Consider the following 8,531-nt stretch of genomic DNA (forward strand, 5'->3'; position numbering starts at 1 on the left):
TGGGAGCCCCTTTCTGGGCTGGCTGAGGCCGGAGCCGGCTCCCTCAGCTTGCGGGGAGGTGTGGAGGGAGAGGTGCAGGCGGGAACCGGTGCTGCACGTGGCGCTTGCAGGCCAGCGCAAGTTCCGGGTGGGCGTGGGCTCAGCGGGCCCCATACTTGGAGCGGCCGGCTGGCTGGCACTGCTGGCCCTGGGCAGTGAGGGGCTTAGCACCAGGGCCAGCAGCTGCAGAGGGTGCACCAGGTCCCCCAGCAGTGCCAGCCCACTGGTGCTGCACTCAAATTCTTGCCGGGCCTCAGCTGCCTCCCCGCAGGGCAGGGCTCAGGACCTGCAGCCCACCATGCCTGAGCCTCCCCCTGCTGCAGTGGGCTCCTGTGCGGCCCAAGCCTCCCCAGTGAGTGCAGCCCCCTGCTCTGCGGTCCCATCGACTGCCCAAGGGCTGAGGAGTGCGGGCGCATGGCGCGGGACTGGCAGGCAGCTCCGCCTGCGGCCCTGGTGCAGGATCCACTAGGTGAAGCCAGCTGGGCTCCTGAGTCTAGTGGGGACTTGGAGAACCTTTATGTCTACCTAAGGGATTGTAGATACACCAGTCAGCACTCTATGTCTAGCTCAAGGTTTGTAAATGCACCCATCAGCACTCTGTATCTAGCTAATCTGGTGGGGACTTGGAGAACCTTTATGTCTAGCTAAGGGATTGTAAATACACCAATCAGCACTCGGTGTCTAGCTCAAGGTTTGTAAACACACGAATCAGCACCCTGTGTCTAGCTCAAGGTTTGTAAATGCACCAATCAGTGCTCTGTGTCTAGCTAATCTAGTGGGGACTTGGAGAACTTTTGTGTCTAGCTCAGGGATTGTAAATGCACCAATTATCACCCTGTCAAAATGGACCAATCAGCTCTCTGTAAAACAGACCAATCAGCTCTCTGTAAAATGGACCAATCAGCAGGATGTGGGTGGGGCCAGATAAGGGAATAAAAGCAGTCTGCCCGAGCCAGCAGTGGCAACCTGCTCAGGTCCCCTTCCCCACTGTGGAAGCTTTGTTCTTTCACTCTTTGCAATAAATCTTGCTGCTGCTTACTCTATGGGTCCACACTGCCTTTACGAGGTGTAACACTCACTGCGAAGGTCTGCAGCTTCACTTCTGAGGCCGGCAAGACTACGAACCCACCAAGAGGAATGAACAACTCCAGACACGCAGCCTTATGAGCTGTAACATTCACTGTGAAGGTCTGCAGCTTCACTCCTGAAGCCAGTGAGATCACAAACCCACCAGAAGGAAGAAACTCTGAACACATCCAAGCATCAGAAGGAACAAACTCTGGACACACCGCCTTTAAGAACTGTAACACTCACTGCGAGGGTCCGCAGCTTCATTCTTGAAGTCAGTGAGACCAAGAACCCACCAATTCTGAACACAACTTCCCTTGGCTAGGGAAGGGAGTTCCCTGACCCCTTACGCTTCCTGGGTGAGGCAGCACCCCACCCTGCTTCTGCTTGCTGTCTGTGGGCTGCACCCACTGTCTAAACAGTCCCAATGAGATAAGCTGGGTACCCCAGTTGGAAATGGAGAAATCACCCGCCTTCTGCATTGATCTTGCCGGGAGATGCAGACCGGAGCTGTTCCTATTTGGCCATCTTGCCAGCTACCCCAGGTTTTTTAAACTGACATAAAAAGCATTTTTAATAAACTGAATTGAACAAACACATTATTTTCCATTACTTTTTTTTTGCCTTCTAATATGTGATGAATGGGCTGATAATATTAGATGAGAATTAGGCAGAAATTATTCTAGAGAAGAAGTCCAAATAGACTTATTTTAATTATAACTGAATTTGTTAAAATATTGAAATATTTCCTACTCCAAATAAAGAATACGTTTTGGAATCTATAGAGAAATTCTTCATATAATACACAGAGTCACTGCCTATAATCCCTTGTCATGCATGGGCTGCTTCTCTCTTTGGTTGCTTGGCAGTTATACTATAATAAAAGGGAGTTCATATTTTAGCTGCTTGCTTTTTATTGCTGCAACTGAGATTGAAGTTTTTTATTTTCCTCACTTTGATTCTTTAAGATGTTTTCTTTTACATAGATCTATTGTTTTCATTTTTAAATGTTTTTCATTTAGATTTCTTTTAGGTACTTCCTGTGAATTTTATGGGTCTCCATTCTTATTGTTGTGGTTGTCATTTCTGAAACCAATGAAGCATAGCCTTTTACAGGGTTGCCTTGTAACAATCTAGTGAGCTAGAAGAAAGTTTGGCATTCTATTTCTCTACAATTTCCTACCCAAATAATGATGCTGTATGTAATGTTGTTAGAATAACTTTTGAAATCCCAAATAAGGTCTTTTTTCTTATGTTCATTTTTGGCAATTCCCAAATACTGTGTTATTGTCTTCCTATTACGACTTACTAAAGAAAGCACAGAAATAGAGTCAAAAAGCCCTGGGTTAAGTCCAAGTTCCACCACTTACTGATTCTATGAATCGCTTAACTTCTTTGAACTCCACTTTTCTCAGCTGTAAAATGGGAGTCACATTAACAATATCACAGAGGTTATAAAAACAAATAATATACTAGTAATGCTGTAAAATTTTAGAGTGATTAATTTTATTGTTTTCTGTCCTAACTCAAGTGCCCCAGGTAGCATGAAGTAAAGGGAATAGAAAGAGTATAATTCACAGGAAATAAAATCTGCCTTCAGAATAGAGCTTAGAATTTGTCCTTGACACATTCTCATTTCCACGTATACACTCTGCACTTACTTTACATACACCTTATCTTTTTTCAGCTTGTGATCTTTTTCAGGTGGCTTGCTTGAAGTTTTTAACCAGGCCTGGGAAGATTTTCTAAACTGAAGAGTTTCTAGGATGAGGTGGAGTGCTGGCAGTAAAAAAATACCAGAAGAAAACAAAATTTAAATGCACCCTAGCACTGCCATCTGTCCAACCTATCTAGTTCCCCTCCAGAAATCACTGCCACATTCTCTCCTCAAGCCAGGTTGGGGATACATATGGATTTTGAGATAGAAATAAAAACTGACGCATGACTTTGCATGTATGTATTTAGATGTACATAGGGTCACTTCGTCTTATGGAGATCAAGTGGAGTACTAGAAGGGAAGGAACAAATGAACTTTATAAAATGTGTGAGAGATGTGGTCCCAGAGCAACTTCTAGGAGTTTGTCAAATAAAATAGAAACATGTATGTGGGAAGGTCTGAGAGAATGGTACAAAAGTAATAATCTTAGGCCACTAATACAGGAGTTTGAAATGAACTTGATAATGACAAGGTAGTTGGAGGTAAGTACAAATACAGGAAGGGATGCAATTTAGTGCTTAGTCTTTCTATTTCATTGTATTATTTCCCCCAGTTAATTAAAGCATTTGTCCATTGGAAGATACTTGATTTACTTTCTAAGATCTTTTGGTATTTTGCAGAATGAGAAACTGGTTTGTACTAACTACAATTAATAATAATGAAAAACAGCATTCCATCAAATTATGCATGGATTCTGTGTACCTAATATAAGAATATAAGAATGAGAAAACTCTTATGACACTAAATAACTCAATACATTCATATTGAGACATGGTCCCTCAATTTATCTACCTATGTGCAAAAAATAATAATACTTATTTTATAAAGATGTTATGATGGTGAGTGGGGCTAATGCTTATAACACTGAAAATACTGAGGGTTAATTCGCTTTGATGAGTTTTTCCACGATGGGGGCAGAGAGGGGGAAGTTTTGTGAACACTTCTCATCTTGAAAAGAAAAATGACAATATTCGTCCTGTAGGCCCAAAAGGCAGATTAAATGCTTCTTTAAAGTTAAAAGGAGGTATTATAATCCTCTATTCTAAAGACTGCAAAATATTTTATGTTATTCATAGACCGTGTGCATGTTCTTTCATTAGGCCTTACCAATATCAGCAGAGAAAAAATTCATTCATTTACTCAAGAAACATTTATTGAGCATTTATTTGTAGTTGTATTTATTAATAACATGATTCCTGTTATCAATATAGATTAAGTATATTTTTAAAAAATTATCTTCCATTCTAAAATAATTTAAAAAATAAAATATAAGCATCCATTTCAAAGTTTATTCTATGGTCTACGCAACAAAAATATAGTTTGCTCACAGAGAAGAATGACTGTCAGTTTTAATTTCAAAGACAATTTGTAATTTTTGGTCTAAACATTTCTGAATATAAAATGTTTCAAACTAAAAGAAGTATTTTAAAAACTGTAAATTGTAGACTGTAAAGATGTGAACTAAAACCAAGAAAAATTATTTAATAGATTATAAGTAATAATATTGTATTAAATATCAACTTTAATTCAATTGAAGTAATACCAAAGGACCTTCAAACAGAAAGATTTACCACTGGTCCACCCTCCTTTCATAAAAATAAGGCATTAAAAAGTAGTTGTTTGGAGCTGGGCATGGTGGCTCATGCCTGTAACCCAGCACTTTGGGAGGCTGAGGCAGGAAGTTCGCTTGAGCCCAGGAGTTTGAGACCAGCCTGGGCAACATAGAGAGATCCCATCTCTACAAAAAATTAAAAATAAAAAAAAAGTTTTTAAAGTATTTGTTTTAGGGTATCATTAATGTCTATAAATATCAAATAAATAATAACTGTTCTAGATTAATAAAGATTTTACATCCCCTAATTTGGCTGTCCCAATATGCATGTTAACCACTTTTGTGCAGACTCATCTGTCAATGAAATCTTCCCAAGAGAAGATACTGCCACGTTATGGAGGGTGACATCCAGCCATATTACTTACTAATTGGTCCACACCAAGGGCCTCTCACCAGCATACCACAAAATATACGGTAGATTGTGATTAAAATAAAATAATTATGACCACCAAAGTTAACAATATCTTATCCAGGACATGGAACTGATTTAAGAAACACATTAGTAGCATCCTCCCCATTGTCACTGTATACATACAAAATGATGAAGCCTTTTAACAGGAGGAACAGACCTAAGCAAGCCTTCCATTAGACATGAGCCCCCCAAATCAGAGGTGGTTCTAATCACTTTATTTTTTTTTTAAATAGAGACAGGGTTTCGCCACGTTGCCTACGCTGGTCTTGAACTCCTGAGCTCAAGTGATCCACCTGTCTTGGCCTCCCAAAGTGCTAGGATTACAGATGTGAGCCACTGCACCTGGGCCTAATCACTTTAAAACTCATTTTAAAGCTACTAAATTTGCCACAACAAAGTTAAATATCACTAAATCACTATCATCAACAAACATTTCTGTAGTGTCTATGATGAGTAAAACATAATACATGCTTTTATTAGTCCATCACACTGCTATAAAGAAATACCCAAGACTAGGTAATTAATAAGCGAAACAGGTTTAATTAACTCACAGTTCCACATGGCTGGGGAGACCTCAGGAAACTAACAATCATGGCAGAAGGCAAAGGGGAAGCAAGGACCTTCTTCGCCTGGCGGCAGGAGAGAAAAGAGACGAGGGAAGGAGGAACTTGCCAAACACGTATAAAACTATTAGATCTCGTGAGAACTCTACCACAAGAACAGCATAGGAGAACCACCTCCATAATCCAATCACCTCCCACCAGGTTCCTCCCATGACATATGAGAATTATGGGGATTACAATTCAAGATAAGATTTGAGTGGGGACACAGAGTCAAACCATATCAATGCTGTAGGGAAAACACAGTATCTGACCTCAAAGAGCTTTTAAGGCTGCTGAAAAAAAAGAGCATATACATTAAAAAGTGAAGTAAAATATAAGGTAGCATGAGGCAAACTATGGCACTAGATGGGCATTAGATATAAAGAAAAAGAAGCTAGCATTTAATTAAAGCCTATTATATGTCTATAAGCCAGTCACTAACCAGGGTACTTTATGTAGTTACATGCTTAATTGGAATTTTAAGAAAACAGAAAGATTCTATCCAGTGAAAGTAATTCAACACTTAAAGATTCAGTCACAAAATGTTCTAGAACATTATTTGTGACATTGACCAACTGAAAACATTCTAAATATTTACTAGAAAAGAACAGTAAAGAAAATTTTGGTGCAACACTATTGGAAAAACTGTATGTAGTCATTAAATAAGAAAATTACAAATCAGTATGAGTCAGTATTTCCCAAGTATGAGAAAATGCTAACTCTAGTGTACTAATTAAAAAGAAGTATAGGTCAGGGGAGGTAGCTCACACCTGTAATCCCAACACTTTAGGAAGCCAATGCAGGAGGATTGCTTCAGGCATCATCTATGAAGTGGTCTTGCCAAAAACATTATTCTAAATGTAAACAAGGTCTTTTATCTAACTTCATTGATAGGAAATTCAGGGAGCAGAAAAACAAGGTATATGTCACCTGGAGGAAATAGTCACCCACCAGAATATAGGGTATTATATAAGACTGGTCTTTTTAAATGTCAATGTCATGAAAAGAGACTAAAGAAACATAACAACCTAATGGCCATACTTGATTGTATCCTGGTTCTTTTAAAAAACAACAACAACACATTTTTTGGCCAGGCGCGGTGGCTCACGCCTGTAATCCCAACACTTTGGGAGGCCGAGGTGGGCGGATCACGAGGTCAGGAGATCGAGACCATCCTGGCTAACACGGTGAAACCCTGTCTCTACTAAAAATACAAAAAATTAGCTGGGCTTGGTCGTGGGCACCTGTAGTCACAGCTACTCAGAAGGCTTAGGCAGGAGAATGGTGTGGACCCGGGAGGCGGAGGTTTCAGTGAGCCAAGATCGTGCCACTGCACTCCGGCCTGGGTGAAAGAGCAACACTCTGTCTCAAAAAAAATAAATAAATAAAACACACATTTTTTTTAAATCAAGAGGGAAATTGCCTATAATTATGCTGAAGTAGCTACTGTCAATATTTTGGTATATTGGGTATAGTTTTTTCTACACATATATTTAAACTTTTTATGATAAAATTAAAATCATTTTCAAAAGTTCATACTACAACCACTTAAACCTGTTTATACTGAGTACTTTGATGAAATTATATTGTTGACAGCTTATATTTTTCTACTAAGTACAGAGAATCAATGTCATCAGTTTAAAAGGAAATTTTGCTATAAATTTCTGAAAGCTTGGTAAATTCTATAGAGACATTGCACTTTCCAGAAAAGTCTAATTTAAATGTATTAGATCAACACAAAAAATCATATTCAATTCAAAATAATTTAAAAGTATACGTGATATTTATACAGAAGTATAATTTAAGAAAATAGAAAATAAAAAGCAAATAACTACTGTTGTAATCACTGAAAATATGCTGAATAAGTGGGTGAACAGTCTTTATGTATATATCCACATTGGTGCATACTTCATCAAAGACTTCATCAAAACAAAAATACAGGTTTCACCCAGTAGCTTATAACTGTAATCCCAACACTTTGGGAGGGAGGCTAAAGCAGGAGGATTGCTTGAGCCAGGGAGTTCGAGGCTGCAGTGAGCTGAGATAGTGTCACTGCACTCTAGCCTGGGTGACAGAGCAAGACTCTGTCTCAAAAAAAAAAATTAAATTAAATTAAAAACATGCTGAAAAATAAATTTGATTTTTATAGAAAAAAATTCTGTAATTTCCAATTTGTCTTAATTATAATATGCTATTTTTATAATCAGAAAAGGTAAGAAAAGAAAATGCAGGCATTGGGTAGAATTGTGTGTGAAAAAATAAAGAAACCTTAATTCTATCCATTTAAGGCAATTGTGATATGGGCTATAGTTGCTTTGGTTCTGACATTATTTTTTATTTTTATTTATTTTTATTTTTTTGAGACATAGAGGGTTTCACTCTGGTTACCCAGGCTGGAGTGCAGTGGTGCAATCACAGCTCACTGCAGCCTTGACCTCCTGGGCTCAGGTGATGGCCCCACCTCAGCCTCCCAAATAGCTGGGATTACAGGTGCGTGCCACCACACCCGGCTAATTTTTTGTATTTTTAGTAGAGACAGGATTTCGCTATGTTGCCCAGGCTGATCTCAAACTCCTGGACTCAAGCAATCCGCTCACCTTGGCCTCCCAGGGTGTTGAGATTACAGGCGTGAGCCACCATGCCCTGCCTGATATTATTTAATATATTAACAGTTTCCAAAAGGAAGTTGAAGGAATATTAAGTCATATTTCAAATAGTATCCTGGCAAGGCAATAGGGAGTGCTACAAAAACAGGCCAACCCAGACACAGACTGCCCACATTGTTCATTAATAAACATGGACATTTTTAAATCTGGAAAAAATGCAATCCAATACCTCTGGGGAAATCCTTTTCTGCATAGTTATTCAATAATAGAGAAGCCTGGAAAGCAACAAATGGCAAGGAGGAAAAACAATGGAGAAACAGGGTAAGATCTTTGAATGATAATGAACAACAAGTTTGAGATTAGTTTCCAACGACGTAAGTGAAAAACAGGTCAGCGCTGATTTGGACTAAGTATAGAGGCAAAAGACTGCCTGCTGAGACCATCTAGTCCTATGCAGTGTTCAAACTGGGGACAC

Source organism: Pan troglodytes, chromosome 6, assembly GCF_028858775.2.
Source record: "Pan troglodytes isolate AG18354 chromosome 6, NHGRI_mPanTro3-v2.0_pri, whole genome shotgun sequence".
NCBI classification, from domain to species: Eukaryota; Metazoa; Chordata; class Mammalia; order Primates; family Hominidae; genus Pan; species Pan troglodytes.